Below are 17,382 nucleotides of genomic sequence, written 5' to 3'. Positions count from 1 at the left end.
CACACAAACCCAGCACTTTTCACAATCTGCCCGGCATTAGCTCCTTGAGAGGATTTCTTTTGTCGGTCACTGGCAGCTTTCTGCATCTCTGACTGAATGGCTTTGGGGGTAGGGCAGGGGAGGGGCTGGAGAAATACAGAAACTGATGGGACCCTCATGGTCCTCACAGGCAGATCCAAGATCCTTCCCTAAGCAGAGGCTGCATTTGTAAGTAGAGCTACACCTTCGTTTTTCAGGCTGTGAGGTGATGGGTGATGATGCACACAATGTGTGCGGAGCACAGGACACATGTTCAGGGAGGGGAGATTAGCCCTAGGGAGAAGGGGGAAAGATGGTGAGGAGTCAAGTTTCTTCACTGCAAGGAAGCCTGGACAATCATGTAAAGGCATTTCTGTTTGCACTGAAAAGGTTTAATGCTCTTGTAAAAGCTCCATTTTCCTGATAATATTTTGTAATTTAAGTAGAAAAATACTTAAATTAGCTCCGTTTCCTTGTTCTCTCATTAACTGAGCAGAGAAAGGGGTGGGCAATAGATAGAGACTGAGACTGGCTGAGAATTAAGTGTCAGTGGTGGCCGGAGCAGTGGCTCACGCCTGTAATCTCAACACTTTGGGAAGCTGAGATGGGAGGCTCACTTGAGCTCAGGAGTTCAAGACCAGCCTGACCAACGTGGTGAAACCCTGTCTCTACTAAAAAAATACAAACATTAGCCAGGCATGGTGGCACGCACCTGTAATCCCAGCTGCTTGGGAGGCCCAGGCAGGAGAAGGCTTGAACTCTGACCCCTTTTTTAGATGCGAGGGGGCGACTTCCGTAGACAGCCTTCGTGAAGAGAAATGCTTTAATTTTCTACTGAGAGTAGTGAGGCGCCAGCCACTGGGCTTCATCTTTTTCACAGGTGTTGTCTCATTTCATATTTAAAATGACCCTGAAGGGGTGCTTGAGGGGAGGGATACCCCATTTTCCGTGACGTGATGATTACTTATTGCATGCCTGTATCAAAATATCTCATGTATCCCGTAAAATACATACACCAACTATGTACCACAGCAATAAAAAATAAATTAAATGACCCCAAGGGGCAGCACTACCTGGTCTTTCCATGAAATGGGAGGAGAGAAGGCAGCTAACCCGCCCTGAGTAGCGCGGCCACAGCGGGGCAGCCAAGATGGAGGCCAAGTCTGTAACACTGGCTGCTTTTCCCTCGGATTTGAGGTAACCCAAAGCTATATGCTCCAGAGGCCAGAAGCTTAGAGTGTGAAGAGGTGCTTTCTTAATGTATTACTGATGTCTGAACATTTCTAGAGCTTTTATGGCACGGTCTCCTCCCCGCTCCCCACATCTCTCTCACTAGGGACAAGGAGCACCCCATCCTCAGGGGTCCCCAGTCTCAGGCCAGCCTCCGGCATGCTGTGCTGGTGAAGGCAGCCCCAGCCACCTGCTAGATCTAGTTCTGGGCCCCACTTTTGGACATTTCTTGTTCCTTATTATTTCCCTCTTTCCCCAGCACCTCCCAGTCCTGATGGGGCTGGAAGACCCAGCCCCACTGTTTCCTCCCTCTAACCCTAAGTGGCCGGAGTGCCACTGTCCTCAGCGCTGGGATGCATCGGCCCCTGCCCCACCCACTGCCAGGCTGCAGCATGAGATCCGATCCCCAATGTGACCTCAGCATGCTGACATCAGCCCCCGCAGTGGGGACCCCACGCTCAGGCTGCTGGCGACACCGTGGCCTGATGCGTGTGCGAGGCTGGGGTGCCCGTTTTGTACCAGGGCTGTGCAGCCAGCTGCTCTCCCCTCTTGCAACACCGGTGCCAGCCCTCCCCCTGTGATGCAAGAAGGCCACCTGGATGAGGTCTGTGCACTCACTATGTGGCCCAGCCAGATGCCAAGTCATAGTGTTGGGGGAGGGAAAAAGTGTTAACTCAACTTTCCATTCAAATCTATCAGCTTAATATTTATTATACCATTTATGATCTATTTTTTTTAAAGTCCCAAAGAATGGTCTAACAGAGCTCTCCCATTGCATGCAGATGGCTTTCTCTGTATTCATTCTGTCTCAATCTGTGCTTCTTAAATCTATTTTTCAACAGCTGACCTGAAGTTACAAAAACCGTTGACTCCTGTCTTCTGAAATACTAGTGTGTCTTGACAAATAGCAGTTTCCATGGAGATGACAAAGGAGCATTACCCATGTTGCATGATGCTTCTGATTTTATCTTGAACCATTAGCTTTAAACCACAGCTCATTCATTATTCATTTGCAGTAAGGAAATGGCTGCAGCCCAGAACATTTCAGGAGACCTGAATAGTTGCCTCGGCCCAGAACAACTTACAGGGTATCATTAGCACACGCCATGAGGGACACGGACTCCAGGATCTAAACAGCCATTGGAAATTGCCTGCAGGAGCTCTCTCACCTGCAGGCCATCTTCAGCAACGTAAGTGTAAATTTTCAACAAACAATAAATAGAAACTTTACAAATTAGCCCATGATTTAGAAGGTAATAGGGGTACAGAATCCATAACATATTCACTCTCTCCAACACCTACCGCATGCTCTCCTTTTCCGAATTGACTATCTCACCTTCAACAGACTCCCTTAAGATACATGTGTACTGGAACAGCTTGTAAATTTGCTTTTTGCAAAATATCTATACTTCGAAATTTCAAAACATGACTTTAGTGTTATTATTATTTTTTCAAGACAGAGTTTTGCTCTTGTTGCCCAGGCTGGAGTGCAATGACACAATCTCGACTCACTGCAACCTCCACCTCCCGGATTCAAGCGATTCTCCTGCCTCAGCCTCCTGAGTAGCTGGGATTACTCGGGAGATGGGTGGGTGCCCATCACTCACCCGACTAATTTTTGTATTTTTAGTAGAGATGGGGTTTCATCATGTTGGCCAGGCTGGTCTTCAACTCCTGACCTCAGGTGATCCACCTGCCTCAGCTTCCCAAAGTGCTGGGATTACAGGTGTGTAATCCTATTACTACACCTGGCCATTATCATTATTTTTTAAGAGGCAGGGTCTTGCTTATAGCTCACTGCAGCCTAGAACTCCTGGAGTCAGGCAATCTTCCTGCTTCAGCCTCCTGAGTTGCTGGGATTACAGGCATAAGCCACCACACCCAGCAAAACATCACCTTTATAAAGACTTTTCTTCACATTTTTCACTGTAGAAGAAAATATTTAATTTTTAAAAATAACAGATACGTGATAAACTAAGAGTTGGTAGGTGCCAGATACACCTTTTTGTTTTTTCAAAGAAAGCACAGCTCCTGGGGTAATCAGTCTTAATTACACTTTTTTACATATGTCTACTAAAAATATGAAAATTATATCTGAAGGTGGCACACTCATGATGAGAATGTAAAAAGCATAGAAAATATATTTGTGGTCCTAGGTCCTAGTTCCCAAGAATGTCTTCCTATTTAAACCATGTGTTAATTGTTTCCAAGGATATAAAAGTAGGTTGAATATCAGAGTACAAGTTGTACTAATACTAAATACCAAAATACAGATTAAAAGTAACTAATATTTGTATGTATTTAAGTCATAATTTTTAATACTACACTATGGCATCTATTAATGCTGGACAAATTGCCAGCATCCTGCAAAAATCCTCCACCTTGCCCAGGCCTCTGAAGCACGTCCTTTCTCCCAGAGGGGGCGCTCTTTGATGCTCCAGAACTTCAGTCTCAATTGGCTCTTGGGCCTCTGATCTCTGCTTGGGCTCTCACTGTCTCTCTGTTCATCTTTAGCTGCAAGGCTCCCAGATTACCTCTCCACCCCAGGTCACCTCTCCACCCCAGGTCACGCCTGGCCAATCCCAGCCTTCTCTGAACTTGCTCTGCAGTGGAGGCAGTGGCTGTTGGTGTAACAAACACCCGTTCTCCACTTGGTTCCTAGATACAGAGTGTAGGACTTTCAGCTGGGCTTACAAATCTCTGGATCCCTCACAGCACCTATGTACAGTTGTCTATACTCAGTGAACGCTCTAGATTAAGTCAGGGCAGATGGTTTTCAAGCTCATGTTGAACTCCAAGCAAGACTTCAAACGTTACTATTTTTGTTGGTTTTTAAACAGATAGCCAATGTGGGGAATTTTTTTAAGTGACATATTTCTGAATATTCCCACCAAGTTATTTTGAATCTGATAAATTCTCTTTTACATAATGTCTACAAAGTAGGCCTGGAGAATACAAAACTGACCATGGAGAGGCACTCTTTCAAATTCCTGCTCTGAGAGATGACTGCCTCAGGCCTCCTGATGGACCAGGTTCCTTACAAGGCAAGAGGACATACCCTCTCCTTGATGATGGAGTTTAGGACATGCTACTCCAAAATATGGCACCTTGTCACTTGAGAAAAAGCAGAAATGGGATGGTCACTCTCATCTCACCCACCTCCCCTTCTCCCATTAAGCAGGTCATAAGACCCTCATGGGAGAGGTACCCTCTGTACACCTAAAGAAAAGTGCCTCAGACACAGATGCCAAGAAGAACCTGAACAAACAAGCCTTGCTAAATTGCCCCCACCTATTACTATTAGATCCGACCTTTATCCAATCATACTTCTCCATGACTGTTCACTCTTAAACAGACTTAGCATAAAAACACACAAGTTTAACTGCTTTTTTAGGTCTTCATTTCCTTATGAAGACTCCTGTGCCATTTAAAACTTAGATTAAAGGCCGGATGTGGTGGCTCACATCTATAATCCCAGCACTTTGGGAGGCTGAGGCCGAGGATCACTTGAGCTCAGGAGTTCGAGACCAGCCTGAGCAACATAATGAGACCTCGTCTTTATGAAAAATTTTAAAAAATTAGCCAGGTGTGGTGGTGCATGCCTGGGGTCCCACTTACTTGAGAGGCTGAGCTGGGAGGATCACTTGAGCCTAGGAGGTCGAGGCTGCAGTGAGCTGTGATCATACCACTGCACTAGAACCTGGGCAACAGACTGAGACCCTATCTCAAACAAACAACAACAACTTATGTTAAGTACATTTGTATGCTTTTTTTTCTCATTAAACTATCTCTTGTTATAGGGGCCTCAGCCGTGAACCTAGGATGGAAGAGGAAAAGATTCTTTTCTTCCCCTCATTAGCAAATCCAGGTCTGATTCCAGATTATTTTGTGAGCTTAAAACTGACTACCCTGTTCTAACCTCATATGAAAAGCTACTCATCTATTTGGGGGGAATGCTAGGAAGATCTTACACATGGCATTGATAAAGCTTTTTTCTAATGCCTGGAGAGTGCCACATAAATCACCTAAAATGTCAAATAAAAGCCTAAATGACATTTTTAATCATAAAAAATTATGTTTTATGATTACACTGGCTCAGTAGATTTTGGTTTAATTGCCTCTCTGAAAAGTCCCAAGGCAACTGATAACTAATGAACAAATCCTTTCTGATCTATAATGAAATCATAGATTATAGGGGTTCCCACACTCATACCTTCTAGTTCACACTTCTTCCTTCTGAAAATCTCCATTGTTAACAGGTTGACAGACATTCAATTCTGTTGTTTTGAAACGCAAAGTAGTCTGAATCCACTTAAGAGACAAATGATCCCCTTTGATGTGGGAAAACATGTAAGGATTTGCTTTTGTAAGCCATAGTCTGACAAAGATGAGGAGTTCCTGACAGTACATCCAGGCTCACGTTTCAAAATGAAGAATTACAGTGCAACATGGTGACAGTACTAGGATGTGGCTGCCATTCCTTACTTTGTTTGCTTCCTTCAAAAGAAAGTGCTTTTTTTTTTTTTTTTTTTTTTTTTTTTTTTTTTTTTTTTTTTTTTTATGCTGGAGGTTTAAAAGAGGAGTTAAAGGTGAAACAAAGGGGTTATACAGACAAATTTTGTGCATTTCTAACTTTGCACTGGAAATGTACTCCTGACTTACTGCAGTCATCTTGAAGCCTAAAATCAAGATCATTGGCCTTGCTGGTTTTACTTCTATCAATGACCACAACTCTCCCAGTCTCAAAACCTCTGCATCATTGTTGCCCAGTATGATCTTATGTTCAATTTGCCTGGGACAGTCCCAGTTTGTGCTTGTTTTCCCACCGTCCTGACCAGTGTAGCATTTGTCTTGGAAAATGTCCTAGGTTGGACAATACATTTTATGATGACTCTATTTTTCCTCTTTCCCCTGAAAATCCTGCTCCTTTTTCCTTTGTGTGACCTGGTCATTCATTCCTTTATTTTAATTCTACCACCTTTATGAACTGCACTGATATACTACTCCCCCATCAGTGACCTCCAGTCTCTAATGGATAATACACATGAAGCTACTGCTCTGAAGCCCTGGATATCTTCTCCTTATTTAATGGATTAAATCCAAATTTAGGCATTCAAGATTTTCACATCCTGGTCCTTTTGCTTTTTCTGCAGCCTTGCCTGCAATGTCTCCCTGATGTAATATGTGGGTCCAACACAGTTGCTTGCTCAGCCTCCTACACACTGTCATATGCATCTGCTTCTGTGATCCAGCTGCTCAAGCTGCTCTGCTCTCTCTTATCTAAGACCTACTCTCCTTTCAAGACCAACTCAACTGTCACTTCCTCCCGAGAGATTTCTCTGCTGTCCCTGCCTTCGATCAATCACTTCTACATGACGCTTCTGCAGCAAGTAACCTCAGAACTACTGACTGAGCACTTAGCACAGCCCACCTTGCATTCTTCTCTGTCTCTTTCTTACCCCAGTTCTGTCTCTCCAGGTAGACCTTAAACTCATCAAGAGCAAGGATCTTTTCTTATAATTTTTCTTATAATTATCTTTCCTCCAACAGTCACCAAAATCTGCTGACAGAAGGCAGGAGGCAGCATAAAATACAGGAAAAGCACTGAACTTAGCATGGTTTGTCTTAGACTTGCCACTTACTAGCTGTGAAATGTGGGGAAAGGTTTACCTCTCATCCTTAGTTTCTGCATTTACACACTGGGGGATGAGGATGAAACCAATACCTGCTGTGCCTTCATTACCAAGTGGTTGTGAGAATCAGGTAAAGTGAGTCTGTTCTGAATTACAAAGATTTATATACATGAGGAATTAGTTAACATTTTTTTTAATGATGGTAATAACATCAAAGACATCTAGCCACAACTTAGTCAGAGCTACCCATCATATGGTGCTTCAGAGACACATTAGGACCCAGCTGAATGCATCTTGGGCAGGTTTCAGAGAATTTGAATTCAATTCCTTTCTCTGAACATTCATGAGGGAAAAAAAAAAAAAGCTAGGACAAGTATCAGCCTTGAGGCTGCCATATTTCATTTCCTCTCTTCAAAGCCAAAGTCTTTAAAGAGCTCACTGTGGAATATGAAAGGCAGAAGGAGTGAGGGAAAGTGACCAGTTAACATCTCTAGTCCTTCCAGCATTTCAGACTATTTTCAAGTCCTTTTCTCTCATCTGCAAAACATCCTTTTGAGACACTGGAACCAATACTATGAGCCCTTTGAAAAAAAGAAAAGGGGAAAAGTAACATGCAGCTTCCAAAAAAAAAAAAAAAAAATCTAAGCCATTTAGCAGGAGTAGGTTGGGGCATGGTGATTTTGGAATCAGTCACACTTTACAATTCCAGCTTCAGGCTTGACTGAGGTGTTCCAGGTGGGCAGCTCTTCTAGAACTTTCCATGTAACAGAAGTCTGTGCATTGATGGATGTTTGTGGCAGGAGCCAAGCGAATTAGTCAGATAAAATGTAAGCATGAAAACAGGAAAGTGGTTCTCCTGAAGTTACTTTTCTAGCTGTAAGCTTCCCACACCACAGAATAGTCAATCACATTACAGTCCACAAGAAAAACCTGAAAGAATCACGTTCAGCTGACCTCAAACCACATCTTCTTAGCTAATAAAACATCCTTGCATCAGCTCTTGAGAACACAAACTCAAAGCTAATATAAGATACCAATTTTGCAAGACAGTTTGCCCCTGGTAATTATACTAAAAATAAAAAAAGGCAGCCAACTGGTGAGGTTGTCTGTTCTTTTAGAAAAGATATTTCATGTTCCCTGAAGCTTCATTATCAGTGATTGGCTTGGATGAATGGGAGGCTTCCAACAGCTTTTACCCAAGACCAGGCTTGACAAATGCGGCATGATTTTGGCAGTGCTCGGGCTCTGATTCAGTCTTCAAATGTCTGGCATGGAACATGAACTTCTGAACCTGACCTGAAGCTATTATGGGTTTTAAATTTTCAAGCAATTGCATCATTAAGCAACCAGCATGCGATGGCATTACTATCTTATCCACTGCCTAAATACCACAATGCATTTAAAGGCAGTTGACATAAATCAGCAATGAAAGGCACAGATGATGGCAATAAGAAATGGCCCATCATTAAGGTTCATTCAAAAGCATACAGGTTGGAACTGCAGCACATTCAATTTTAAAATGCAGATATGACACAAATTCAGAAAGCTATGAAGAGCAATTTGTGAATTTTCACCAAATAGCATATGCTCTGAGAAATTTTTGTCTAAATGTTCTCCAAGGTGGCTTTGTAGTGGTAGAGTTTCTTTTCTTTCTTAAACCTCTGCTCCAAGAAAAGAGACAAAGTATCTACATTCAATTATAACTATAAGAACTTTCTTTTTCACCTCAAATTACCAGTATTCCCTCATCTTTTCCAATATCATATTGGAAAGACACAATCCAAATGCCTGTGTCTACAAGGATTCAGTGGGGGGAAATGATTTGACTTAACATTTGAGTGAACTAAGTTCACTTTATTATGAAATCTAATTCTATCCATTTTCAATATACTAGTTACTCTGGGGCAATATTTTTAACGGGTCACACCAAAATATAATAGAAAGGAATGTAAACAAAGCAGAGGACAAAGAGAAGAAAACCAGTCTGGTAGTTTTATTTGCAAAACCAGAAAGAATAAGAACATTTTACTTTCATATAAATGTTCCTTTGTCTTCTTTTATTTTTACTGAAGCCAATTCAAATGTCGAGGAACAATCTGGGAGGCTCTTCGATTTCAATGATGGTTAACAGAAAATTATCATTCTGAATGGAAATTTCACCTCTTCTCAACTAATTAGAATACACTGGCTTTTCTGACTAAATCACAGGTGAGCAAATAATAGAAGATTGCTTATTTTTAGCAGCAGGCCGTGATAGACAACCTCAGAAAAGATAAACTAACCCACGTACGTGAGATCACACATTTTTACCATAAATCTTTGTTTCCTGGCTGGTCTTATAAATGCAAATCTAGCAGAAACGTTACAAACATAAGCAATAAGATTAAAACAGGTTTCCTAAAATACCTTCCATATTATACTTTAAGGCCAACAATATTTTCAATCTATTTTAATTTTATTTTTTATTTTTATTTTTTGAGATGGAGTTTCACTCTTGTTGCCCAGGCTGGAGTACAGTATTATGCAACCTCCGCCTCCTGGGTTCAAGCGATTCTCCTGCCTCAGCCTCCCAAGTAGCTGGGATTACAGATGCCTGCCACCACGCCCGGTTAATTTTTGTATCTTTAGTAGAGATGGGATTTCACCAGGTTGGTCAGGCTGGTCTCGAACTCCTGACCTCAGGTGATCCACACCCCGCCCCCCCACCCCCCCCCCGCCCAACCCAGCCTCCCAAAGTGCTAGGATTCCAGGAGTGAGCCATCGCACCCAGCCAATCTATTTTAATTGTAAATAAAATCATCAGTGCTTTAAGAGGGAGAGATAGATTAAGGCCTCCCATCTTTGTCATTCACTCCATTGTGCTAGTATTGCAAACAACACCATGTGCAATGCCCATTCCCACTTGAGATGGTTAATTTTATGTGTCAACTTGGCTGGGCCACAGGGCCCAGGTATGTGGTCAAGCACTATTCTGGATATTTCTTTGAGGGTGTTTTTAGATGGGATTAACATTTAAATTGCTAGCTTTGAGCAAAGCAGACTGCCGTCCATAATGCAGGTGGGCCTCATCTATTGGTTGACAGCTTGAATAGAACAAAAAGGCTGACCTCCACGAGCAGGAGGCCATTCTGCAGCAGACTTGAAATGCAATATCAGCTCTTCCCTGAGTCTCTAGCTTGCCAGCCCTCCCTGCGTATTTTGAACTTACCTGTCTCGATGTTCACGTGAGCCAGTTCCTTAAAACAAATCTCTTTCCACATATATATATATGTACATTTGCTTTCATCAATATGGACGGCATAACTTTATTTTTGCCCATTTAATACTGAGGGTGAGCATTTGACCTGTTGGCCACAAAACTATAGCTATTTACTCAGAGCTTCTATTTTTAACACTCTGATTTCTGTGCTATTTATTTTGCATGCAGTGAAGCCCTTTAAAGCCCCTTAACCACTTCCCTACATTTGCATGCAGGAATAGTCTCCTCCTGCTAGAAAGCGAGTTTAATAATGCTTTGAGTTGAAGGTAGGATGGAAAAAGTCAATTAGCTTTCAGAATGGCTCCCTTCTCCTTGGGCTACACCTTGTGGTTTGAAATTAAATCCATTATCAGCTTCATCCATACACAAATGCAAAGCCAAGGCTAGCCCATTTTGGATAATCTCGTGATCTTCTCCACTAAACATGAGCACAGATTGTCTGGATCAAGTTCTTTTTAATGATGAGGAAATACAAGATTTGTTACTAATGAAGATAGGCCCCAATCCAACTAAAACCTACGCAGATATGATTGTCTTTAATTTCTTTTCTCATCTCTCATTTTAAGGGGAAAATCATCGCAGAGCAGAAGTCCCAAAAACTTGCTTTGGGGGCAAAGAACATTTTCCCTTTCCTGGCTTTTTCCAGCATGAATGGAACATGCATGGATCTAATTTCACAGGCTAATTTCATTCTGACAATGGAAAACAGTTAAACAGCCGATCATGTGTTTACATCTATCAATAGTTTTTAATACCGATGATCATGAGGTGGTGTTGGCCTGATTAGTTCAGTCCTAACCTAAAAATGACTGATTCCTAATGAAAACATTCTTTCTCATACAGAACATTCCAACTATGGTTGTAAGTCGTGAAACTTGCAATGTAATAGTCTTTAAATCAGATATAAAACAACTTCCCCCCAAACTAAAACTAAGCAAAAAACCAACCAAACAACAAAGTATGCTTCTCGTGGATTAATTACTGGCAATTGCTTTGTTCCATTATACAGAAATACTTCGACTAACCAGAATGCATAGGTCCTGGCGTGTTGTGGGTAGCTTGGTGAATCAATCTGAAGTTTAGCATTTCTGCTTCCAGCTTTATTACTGATATTTAAGGTAAACCACAACCAGTCTACTTTCCTGCTAAGTGTGGTCAGCAGTTTCCCATGTTCTGATTGCTGATCCAGACCATTGTTGCAGTGGCATCATCACTCAATCAATTCTTCTTTTGACATGCTGAGCTTCACTCCCACCTTCCTCAGTGACTTTAGTTACTGACCCCTTTTTGAGTATTTTAGTATCCCTTCAACTGCCCTTAAGTTTTAAAATAATTTTTAAAATTCTGAATAAAATTAAAAAGTATAAGAAAGTGTACAAAGCTTAGAAGAAAAATCGGCTAATGATGTCCTTAAAGTACAAAACTACGACACAATACACTCCTATTGTCAGAAAATGCTAAACATTTTGATAAATAATATCATTATTAAAATAAATGCCCTTCAATAGCTTTTCTTCTTATCCTAAAAAGACAAATAGAGCCCTTTCATAATCCTGTCCATTCACTACCTCCTGCGAATGCAGAAACCTCACACCCATACTGACGGGTCTCACAGGAGGCACCTCACAGACATACCAATAGCTCTTCTGCCTCCTTGGGTCCCTGTTCTCCAGCCCTTGCGTCTCTACCAATCTTCCTTCCCCCCAATTTAGCCACTCAGAATCATCATACTTATGCCAAACTCTGGGGCCCAGAGTGGTCTTCTTGATCATTTCTAGGCAACCAAAAAATTCTTCCCTCTCTCCTTATCCGTTAGGCTCTCTTTGTTTCCCTGACAGAAACTCACTGTCATGTACACTGCAGACTTTCAATAAATCTTTGTTGAACAGAAGATAACGGTATTGTGATTATGCTTTTCAAAAAAGTACCCTAAACTTTTTAGAGCTACACCCTAAAATATTTCCAGATGAGATGAGAAGGTGCAATGCAGAAAGAGTTTCAGTTAAAGCTGCAGTTATTACAGAATCACTACAAAAATATACTGAACATTTACTACTTTTTATCACTAGGCAGTGAGTCCAAAATATATGAGAATAAGATAAACACTAATTTAAGTGGCGATAAAGGATTTTGATTTTTAGGTACAATTTAAAAATTCCCCAAATAGGCCGGGCATGGTGGCTCATGTCTGTAAACCCAGCACTTAGGGAGGCCAAGGCAGGAATATCACCTGAGGTCAGGAGTTCGAGACCAGCCTGGCCAACATGGTGAAACCCCGTCTCTACTAAAACTACAAAAATTAACCGAATGGGGTGGCATGCACCTGTAGTCCCCACTACTCAGGAGGCTCTGGCTGGAGAATCACTTGAACCCAGGAGGCAGAGGTTGGAGTGAGCCCAGATCGTGCCACTGCACCCAGTCTAGGCAACAGAGCAAGACTCTGTCTCAGAAAAAAAAAAAAAAGGTCCCCAAATAAGTCTCTGCTCCCACAATTACACTTTTCTTGAGTAGTCAATGGATATGACATTCACTCAGCACAGCTGCCAGCCTGCCTGTTCCAGAGCTGGGGTGAGCTGAATGGAATCCTAAGTTTCCCAAAAGTTTGGCACACTGTGTTTCTTGAGATGATAGTCAATGGTATGGGTGGCTTCACCCATTTTTCCTTCTCTCTTTCTCTCTCTCTCCCTTCAAGGACAATTTGGAATAGAAAATCACTGCTTCTTCCTCTCAGGACCAGCAAGCAAACCCCTTCTATCTGGCTGAGCAAGGCCCTCCCTGCTCTCAGGGAGACAGATTCTTTCTCCTGAGGCCTCCGGCTTTCATTCTTCCTAATTTTGTTTTCTTGACATAAAGAGAGCTATTATGAGGCTGGAATTTCAAAACAGCAGCATTAAACTAAATTCTATTCTCCTCATTACTGCTACCTGATGTCTTATTATGCCCTAGTACCAAACTCTTCTTGGAGGAAATTGGTAGGAGACCTGTTGGGAGATGGTCTGGAAGGATGATGCTTGGGGTCTGCTGACCTGCAGCTAGAGCTAATCCTAGACTGTTGCTTACAAAACTACTGACTTTTATACAAAAATAGCAGCAATCATTGCTGAAATCTCCCAATCCACCCAAACAAGTCTTACACTCTAGGAAGCGAAGTGTTTGCATCTGGCACAGTGATGTGGGAAGAGGGACTAATTACTTGATGTGGCTAAAATAGGAAGGAAAGTCAGTAATTACAAGCCTTAAGTCAAGTGAGGCCTTTCCCCCACTTCACCCCTAACCTTGACTAGCATTCTTCTATTACGTGGCCAGACTGTCCTATTCCCTCAGTTCTTCCATGTAATCCTCAAGGCAAATCTTAAACCCCACACAATCTAAGAGGCTTATTAATGGCCCTTCCCCTCAGTGATGACTTCCTCTTTCTCACTGGGCACTTACTCTCTACTGTCATTTTTTCCCCACTGTGAGTCCTAGAGTTTCTATCATAACTTAAGGACAGAAACCAAATCAGCTATCTTTGGATATCAAGCTGCGAGAACGCTCTCTGGCATGTCCCAGTTGATGGCGGTTCTAGGGGTGAGGATGAAGAAAGTCTAGCGGTCTGACCGCATCAGCAGCTACGAGGCATTGCAGGGGACAAGCTTCATCACCGAATGGCTTTTGATTTGTAACACATTTTCATTTGCAAGGCTGCATTAAGAGCAGGATACCATATTTTAGTATCTAAAATAATATTAAATATCATTATATGAATTAGTATTATATACCATTTACATACCATTAAATACCGTTACTAAAATCATTGACAGTAACCTAACTTCAAAGTACTTTAAAGATCATTTGAAACGCCTTCTTGGGGAGTTTAGACATCATAAATAAAATAAAGCCATTAAGAATAATCACATCCTGTTAACCATAGGATGTTTTACAAGAAAACAAAAGTGAAAGAACAACCCTGAATATGTTCCTATGTATAAATGCAGGATCACCTATTATCTGATTTGATATTGCCAGTACTTAGCACATAGCTGACATTCAACAAATACATGTTGGTAAACTGAATGAGTACACGTGAATTGTTTTCACATTTACTATTTTTAATACATTAAGTATGTACTCTACACATTGCTATAAAAGTAGTATGCATAACTGACTTTTTGTTTTGTTTTGTTTTGTTTTGAGATGGAGTTTCACTCTTGTTGCCCAGGCTGGAGTGCAATGGCACGGTCTCAGCTCACCACAACCTCCGCCTTCCAAGTTTAAGCAATTTTCCTGCCTCAGCCTCCCAAGTAGCTGGGATTACAGGCATGCGCCACCAAGCCCAGTTAATTTTGTATTTTTAGTAGAGACGGGGTTTCTCCATGTTGGTCAGGCTGGTGTTGAACTCCTGACCTCAGGTGATCCACCCGCCTCGGCCTCCCAAAGTGCTGGGATTATAGCCGTGAGCCACTGCACCTGGCCGCATAACTGATTCTTTAGGAGCAGTAACAACACACAAGGTTGAAAGAAACATCCAACAGCAAAAAACAATGCTACCTTTTTGAACAGACAATAATTCTTTCAGCAACATCAAGGTAATAAAGTTTAATGGAAAGAACCAGCTGCCTATGAATCAAGAGATTGGGTTCCAGAAGCCTCCTGCTTTATGTGTCCTCGTGCAGGTCATTTCACTCTCCTGCACCTCAGTCTCCTCCTCTGTAAAAAAAAGGGGCTGAGGCCAGATGCCTTTTCAGGTCCTCTTCCTCCCTGATCTTCCAAGGATGCTAGGGCTCCTTTAGCATGGAACTCAACACCACACCCTTGTCTGCTAAAAGACATCTCACTGACTTTGTGTTTTAAATGGAAAGGATGTATGGCATGGAATATGATGTGTACCCTACAAGTGATAAAGTAAGGAGACAAAAGAAGAACTGTGTGGGACCACACGATGAAAAATGTAAGACTCATCACCCTGGAGAATCTCTAAACAAAGGTTTCCTTTTAGTTAAGTTTTTATTTGTTGGGTACTTTTTTTTTTCTTGGAAGATGAAAGATCAGAACCCACAGCCTGGACCTTATTGAATCCCTCTTAATTAACTGGGAATGAAAGCCCATCATTGTACAGATCAAGCTAATTGGAAGCTTTGCTTGGTTTCTTTTCAGTATCAACTAGATGAAGCTTGGACACACTCTTGCCTTTTTGTGGTTGTACAAAGAACTGTTTTTAGCTTGGATTATCTACCTTATCCCCTTTTAGGAGGACGGTGAGGTTGGGTAAGAAAAATCTCTCTAAAAACAACAACGCTACTCACAAGGCCAGGTAAAATGTATGATAAGAAATATCCAATTTTTATTCTTGGTCATGGCCAATTCAAGGCTTGCTTTAGGCAATAATTGAAAGTCTATATAAGCACAGGCTTTTTTGGTCTTTTCAACATTTTTCTTTAAGCCAAGTGAGGTGACAAACATTTCCAAAACAAGTACAATACAGTTAATTTAATGTGCTGGTAACTCCTACATTTTAAAAGTGTTCTGAGTTTCAATTTAGTGTCATCCAATTTAAGTCAAAGGATTTCTTCAGCAAAACCTAGCAACCAATATTCGCTAGAATAATATGTGCTAGAGAATAAAATGAGTTTGAAATGTATTCTAAAATAACCCTTACAGCTAATTTTATCCTTCAACGTTAAGTAACAACAGATTCTCTTGGAGGAATGGCAATCTTTTTTAGGGTTTAAAAACTTATTGAAATGCTAATGCTACATTAAAATTTTGTTTCCCATGAGGCATTTTAAGCAATAAACAAATAAGAAAAATTGAAGTATAGTTTTATGTTGGGACACAGAGAGAAGATCATCCTTGCTGGGAGATCAAGAATTATAAAACAAATATTGAGGCCAGTAGAAAAAGGCCATCTCTGGCTTATCTGCAAATATATATGTGTGTGCACATACATGTTCTTTTAGGTTGTTGCTTCTTTCAACCATCCACCATCCTTGTGATGACCACATGATTTAACTAATTGTTTTAAATCCTGTGCGAAATTAACTTTATAAATTCTGAAAGAGCGACAGTTCTTAAGAAATCATAAAAGGCACCATTTCAACTCTAAGGAAAGCTTTGGCTGCACCCTGAGGGCCGGGGGAGGCCTTGTCATGGCAGCCCCCTGCCCTGGTCTGTGCTCTTTCCCACTGTCCTCTCCACGTGACACAAAGCCAGTGGGTCTGGTCCAGGGAGCCTAGGCAGATCTAGCAGTGTCTCGTCTTCTCAGCAATCTGCCCATATTTTCTAAACTATCTGATCTCATCTGAGACTGGAAAGCCAGTTGTATAAACTATTGAATGAGCATTTTGATGCCAAGCTGATTCCAATCAATCTCATGTGATTTTGGTGGGTGTGAGCTAAATTTTCCAGACCAGAATGTTTCTGGCGCTAAACCTTGGAGACCAAGGAGGAGAAACTGACCTTGAAGATTTTCATTCCACCACAGACACTTATAACAGAGAATCACAGAACGTGTGTGTGTGTGTGTGTCTGTGTGTGTGTAATCCATCCAACTTGCTATCCTTCATATTATTACTGGTTTGGAGAAACACATGTCTCATACACTGCTGGAGAAATGTAAACTTTACAAATCTTAGTGGAAAGCAATATTATGACATATAACCAGAACCATAATAGGCTATTCAATTTTACTTCTTATAGGTTATCATAAGGATATATTTGAAGATATAAGAAATATTTGCTGAGAGTAGGATTCATGGCAAGATTTGCTTATAAAGGCTGAAAATAAACTGTAAACAACATAAATAGGAAACAATAGGGTATTGCAACATAAGTTAGATCTATACAAAATATGTAGCCTATAAAAATCATGTTAAAGAATATTGATTGAAAAACTACACAATATATGGATAAGTCAAAGGTTACGAAAGGTTACAAAACAACATGTACACCATGACTTTATTTTCCTAAGAGATATATGGCCATCCTGAAAAGTTTGGAAGGATTGAAAAGATATGTTATGAAAGTAGTTATGATTTTTAAAATTTAATTACCTGCATTTTCTGTCACCAATTTTTCTAATAATGAGCACATATTGCTTTTGCAATTAAAAATTTAGGTTTTCTTATTAAAGAAAGAGGAATGAGTAAATAAAATTTTATATCTTTATGTTAACTTTAGAGTGTGTTATTTGTTCTAAAATAATAATCATTCTGAAAAGAAGCAAAATAAAACACAAGGTTAAATATAAAAAGTCACAGAATT

The 17,382-nt window shown here is 41.0% G+C and overlaps 1 protein-coding gene and 1 long non-coding RNA gene across 5 annotated transcripts in view; one reads left to right on the top strand and one right to left on the bottom strand.

Moving 5' to 3' along the window:
* The window catches only part of LOC105486024 (doublecortin like kinase 1), a 351,355-nt gene that overhangs the window by 216,477 nt on the left and 117,496 nt on the right, over positions 1-17,382 (bottom strand). The window lies entirely within an intron of this gene.
* Positions 1,717-5,184, top strand: LOC105486022 (uncharacterized). The gene is made up of 3 exons (XR_011614909.1): positions 1,717-1,852; positions 2,265-2,438; positions 5,049-5,184. It is a non-coding gene; the product is annotated as an uncharacterized lncRNA (long non-coding RNA).

The sequence above is a fragment of the Macaca nemestrina genome, chromosome 16 (genome assembly GCF_043159975.1).
Source record: "Macaca nemestrina isolate mMacNem1 chromosome 16, mMacNem.hap1, whole genome shotgun sequence".
NCBI classification, from domain to species: Eukaryota; Metazoa; Chordata; class Mammalia; order Primates; family Cercopithecidae; genus Macaca; species Macaca nemestrina.
This window is presented reverse-complemented; position numbering and strand designations above follow the sequence as displayed.